This window comes from Epinephelus lanceolatus, chromosome 18 (assembly GCF_041903045.1).
Source record: "Epinephelus lanceolatus isolate andai-2023 chromosome 18, ASM4190304v1, whole genome shotgun sequence".
Taxonomy (NCBI): Eukaryota; Metazoa; Chordata; class Actinopteri; order Perciformes; family Serranidae; genus Epinephelus; species Epinephelus lanceolatus.
In genome coordinates this window covers 2,501,049-2,507,048 of record NC_135751.1, presented here as the reverse complement: position 1 = coordinate 2,507,048, position 6,000 = coordinate 2,501,049, and positions in this window count along the sequence as shown.

Below are 6,000 nucleotides of genomic sequence, written 5' to 3'. Positions count from 1 at the left end.
GGCATTTTAGAGAGGGATGTAGTTTTAGAACTAGACCTATCCAGCAGGGGGTCAATGACACAATTCATGTCACCCCCCCATGATTAGCGCGTGTGAATTCAAATTAGGAAGACAAGACAGAAGATTTTTCATGAAGTTACGATCATCCCAATTAGGAGCATATACCGATACAAGAATAACTGGCTTCTGATATAGTGTGCCAGAGACTATAACGTAGCGACCGTTTTCATCTGTAATAATATTTCCAGGAATGAAATGCACCCCTTTCCTGATCATTGTTTTCAAATTAAATTTGGAGTGGAAAATCTGCCCGATCCAAGGTCTACTCAGTCTGTTCTGATCAGTATTAAGTAAATGTGTCTCCTGTAGGAGCATTATGTCTGCTTTTAAATTTTGAAGGTGTGAGAATATCTTTACACGTTTCACTGGTGCATTCAATCCACCGACATTTAATGAAACGATCCTCACCGCCTGCCCACCACCCACCCGTGCCCTGGTTACACCCGCTATGGCATAGTGTTTGGTACAGAGTACACCGGATAAGTACTGCAGCCTGGAGAAAAGGATAAGATTACTGAAAGAACAAAAACAAGTAGATAGCTGAAACTCATGAGAAAAAAAAAAGAAACAAAGAAAAAAAAATCCCTCCCTCTTCTGCCCTGCAATCCATTTTAACCCCTCCCACCCCTTAGCACCCTTAATCATTTTGGTACAATTCCTCTCTGCCAAAGACATTGGCACACTCTTTCCTATCTAACCTACTTTTCACAATGCCTTGGTTCCCATGTCTTATTATAACCACAGTATAAATGTGAGCTGTTAACATAGCTAATGCAGCAGTACGGAACGCAGCCCAGGATGTTTCTCATCAACCTGTTCAACCTAGATGCGCTGTAAGACCCCCTCTCAACTACAGTCAGCAAAAGTAGTACCTGAAAAATTATAATTAGGCCGTTTAGGATGGCTGTATCAACTTAATGAGAAAAAAAAACAACAAAAAAAAACTTGCCCTAATAAAATTGCCACTTACGTACACACACTGTTAGTAAGGGAGGGTGGGAGAAAGCAATGGAATTAAAGGGTGGAAATTTTAACCTGGGATTAAAATGGTTAACAGTAACAGTAAGTGAAAGTGGTAGTGAAAATATATATATGTATACTCACTCGCATATACACCCACTCATCCTCCCATACCCTCACACACACAATCCACTCACCTTATCCTCCACACACCCAAAATAAGAGTGCCTATAATCATGAAAATAAAAATAATATATTGAGTATGGTGAGAGGTGCAGTCAGTAGCCTATCATAACAGTTAGTACAAAGAAGAGTGTAAACTCAAACTGTTTCAGTCAGCTCTCACTATAAAATAACCATTTAGTCTTGACAAGTTAAGTTCCTTTAAAACATGAACTTCCAACATTTGTTTCAATCAGATGAAAACAGGGGAGTAATGCTATTAACAGAACAAGGTAATGGCTCCCAAAGTAGCAAATAGTGTATATCGTTACAAAAATAACATCATCCAACATAGTGTCAAAGGGCATTTAACCACATTACCACCAAATGTTTAGCTCCAGCCCTATTTCACTGAAACATCGCCCGAGAACAGGGTCAAAAGTTCAGGATGATTGTAAAACTGGTTTACCGCACCATGGCTTCATCCATAACACAGTCCCATGTGGTTTGAAGGCGCTTACTGGCGAGTTATTTGGACTATTAGCTGGCAAGCGTAAGCTCACGGTACGCCGGGCTCCCGTTGGTATGCAGCCACGAAGCTTGAAGCTTCCTCAGGCGAGGGGAGTCCTTTTCTGCTGCCATCTTTCAGCGTTATCATCAGCCTGGCTGGGAAGAGCAAGGACGGTCTGAGGCCCAGATTGTACAGCCTGGACATGACTTCCCGGTACCTGGCATGCTGCACGACTTCTCCTAATACTGGAGCTTTCCTTGCCACTTACGGGCCTCACGGATGACCAGCCCCCTCACTTGGTAGCGGTGAAAGCAGATAATCACAGCTCGCTGCTTTCCTTCCGGAGGTGGCCTGGCGGCGAGTGCTCTATGTGCACGGTCTAATTCGGGGGGTGATTGTAGCACATTTTTGCCGAGCAGCTCCATGAGCAGGTCCGAAAAAAATGTTGTGGGTCGTGGGCCCTCGATAGCCTCCGGCAGCCCGATTATCCTAATATTATTTCTCCAGTTACGACCCTCTAGATCAGGAACTGCCCATTGGTCTGACAGCCCATTGGTTCGACATCCCATTGTTCCGACCATATTAAACCCATTGTTCCGAAGTCCGTTCCGAAATTATCATGATGCCCTGTGGTTAAGGTCTGGTTAGGTTTAGGCACAAAAACCACTTGGTTAGGGTCAGGAAAAGATCATGGTGTGGGTTAAAATGAAAAAGAAAGTGACAAACACATAAGCCCTGAGCCTGCTCCACCTCAAGCCTTTCCCAGCTGACCCAGAGCCGGTTGCGGCTCACCATACGCCCGCTGCGAGCCGTTCAGCACCACGGACAGTTGGACTAATGGGATGTCAAACCAATGGGCCGTCGGACCAATGACATGGACCCTCTAGATCCGCTGCTTTAACTGATAGCTTAGCATTGTTGTTGGCTAGCACGGCGTACTTCTCCTCTAGAGTTTACAGTTGCTGCTCGAGTAGCTCAGCAGGTAATTGGCCGCTCTGTGATCTTTAAGCAGGCTAGCTGTGCTAGCTACACACTGACTGCTGCTTGTAGCATGAGCGTTGTCTTTCTTGTCTTCTTTCTTTCTTTGTGTGGCTGATTTGGAGGTCATCTTCTCAACCTGCTTACAATGTTGTCTTAGTAGCTCACGAAAGTGTCTTTGGGAGAGCAAGGTTACTGCGACCACTACATCCGATTCCCCAACCGGGAGCCTCCAATGTGTTGTTTGTATGCAAACTGCAGGGGGTCGAGTTTGTCTTTGATCTCAAGTCTCAGTAGGTGTAGAATCAGCCGCTCCAAGGTCTTCATGATGTGCGCAGTGAGGGCTACTGGTCTGAAGTTATTAAGTTCAGCTGGACATTTAATCTTTGGTACCGGCACAACACAGGAAGTCTACCACAGTGCCGGCACCTGCCCCAACTGTAGACTGAGGTTGAAGATCTTGTGGAGAGGCTGACACAGTTGGGCAGAACAGTCTTTAAGGAGCCTTGGACACACACCATCTGGGCCAGCAGCCTTCCCAGAGCAAAGTCTTCCCAGCTCCCCATCTCTGTGACAGACAAGGGTGGAGGCACAGGTGTACAACTCCAATGTGCCACATTGGAGTTGTACACAAGTTGTGGAGGTGGAGGTGATTGAGGAGGAGGAGGAGGAGGAGGAGGAGGAGGAGAAGGAGAAGCAGCATTGGAAGTGGGAGTGGCTGCCATATTGAATCTATTGAAGAACTGATTGAGTTCATCAGCTCTTTCTGCATCACCCACCACTGGCTGTCTTTTCGTTGTAACCAGAGATGGTGTTGACTCCTCTCCATATTTCACGGATTCCTCTCCAGTTTCTTTTTGTATTCCACCATTGCCATCTTAAGTCTCTTCTTCAACTCATGTTACACTTGTTTGAGCCATGCTTTGTCACCATCTCTAAAAGTTGCCTTCTTCTCATTGAAGATTTCCTTTATGTCACTGGTAATCCAAGGTTTGTTATTGTGGAAACAGCATACAGTCTTTGTAGGTATGACTGTGTCTCTACAGAAGTTGATGTAATCAGTAAAACAGTCAACCTGTCTATCAATGTCCATGATGTTCTCTGTTTCCAGCAGCACATCCCAGTCTGTGCATTCAAAGCAGTCTCTTAGAGCCTCAGTAGCCTCTGGTGTCCATTTTCTGATTGTGAGTTTAGTTGCAGGATGCCTCCACACACAGGGTTTGTAACATGTCTGCAGAAGAACCAAGTTGTGATCTGACCTGCCCAGTGGTGGTAAGGCAATGGCTCTGTAAGCTTCTTTGACATTGGCATATAGCAGATCAAGGGTTTTATTTTCTCTAGTTGGACAGTTAACAAACTGTGTAAATCCAGTCAGGTGAGAGGAGAGGGAAACATGGTTGAAGTCTCCTGATATTATCAATAGTGTTTAGTCTGTATCTTAGCAACAAGTTCATGGAGAACTTCACATGGAACTTCAGCAGTTGCCTTGGGTGGGATGTACACAAGTAGTATTGTTATGATATGACTGAATTTTCTTGGTACATAATATGGCTAAAGGGCTTATATCTCCACTTCCAAGCCTTCACCTTTGCACCAGCACGGCAACCACGAAAACACCTCTTCATCTCGGCTGGAATAGGATGGTGTCCTCCAGACTTGCTCCGTTCAACGAAAAAAGCTCCTCTCTTGAATAAACTCTTCTCTTCACAGAAGTATCCATTAGTAGTTGAGAAAAATATAGTAAAAATTCAGTAAAACTAAGTAAATTGGAGAGCTACCAGACTTTGCTGCTACTAGTTGAAGCGCATGTTCTAGAATGGATATTCTATTACATGTTCTCTTAGTTTTCTATTAAGGTAAAAACGATAAGTGAAGTCAACTCCCAATGCATCAAAATGTTCTTACCCATCCAAACCTGCTCTTACCCAGATGTGCTCAATGATGAATCCGGCTTGATCACAAATCACCTATTAACATAGGTAACACCCCATATACATTCTATAATAGCCGGCGTTGTGCCATGGGCATATACTTTAGCACATGCCCAAGAATGTTAGAGATGCCATCAATAAAGGCTGTAAAAAGGAAGATCTTCTGCAGTTGTGAATTTAAAGTACTGGTAAATAAAATCAAACAAAGTAAATATGTCAGCAGAGGGACGGATTTATATAGCCCAAAGGTTAAATAATCCAATCATTATAACTGCTCTAAAACATCATAATCTAAATTTGATTATATCCATGCATTTTTTCCTTGTGTTGGACACACCTTGTGGACTGTGAAAACAAGATGATTTTTTTTTCTTATCTGTGCTCTCAACCACCCATATAATTTTCTCTCACCAAAGAGATGAGCAAAAAGAAGAAAACATCAGTGAGTGCCAGAAATTAGTGGATACTAACAACAAATCATAGATACAAACAAAAAGAAGAGAACATTTGTTTGTAAATGGCTTTTTGTATCATATAAATACACTCATCCCAATCTATACTGGGCACCTTAGGCTACATACCATCTCATTATTATTTAAACAATAACCTGCAGGAAAGATGTTAGAGGACATGCATGTGTGCAAGGAGTTCAGACATAAACATAGTCAGACAACAGATGCTTAAACACAAATACAACTACAGCCTGTAACAGCCTAAAAACACAGTAATGCCTTGTAATGTGCAGACTCAGACCCAAGATTCCAGAAAAAACAAACAAAAAACAACTGAATTGCTACAAGCTTGATTAGTGATTTTCTATTTGGTTATTTCTTGTTTGTGGACTGTCTGATGGGTTAAGTACATCTGAGGCCTGTACTACTTTTCGTTATCTGGCTCAACGAACCCTAACCCTAACAATTGTAATCAAGCTAAACGGTTACACGACGGTGGTTATCAACTCGGTAAATCAACCCAGGTTTTCCCAATCTGGTTATAAGTACGTTCACATAAAAGGGGCAGTGTTTGCAGCATGTCGCCAATTGCAGCCATGGAAAAGACCCATATACTTCACACAAGAGGAGCAGACGAGTATGCTTCACAAATATGAAGAATTCAAGCAATTAAATCCAAGCCAAAAGTAACACAGTAGCGGCTGCCACAAATTGTAAAGTCAGCTGGCAAAAAATCTGGACTGTGTGAATGCGTAAGTTAATAGGTTTATATATCTTATGACTTATGTATATTGTATACTATACAATATCATTACCTTATTTAGGACATGAGTTGATTTGTCTGTGATTACATTTGTGTATTCCATTAAATTGATGTGATGCTTAGATGGTGTATATGACTTTAAATACTGTAACTTTTATATGAATTTTAATCTCATTTTTTCAG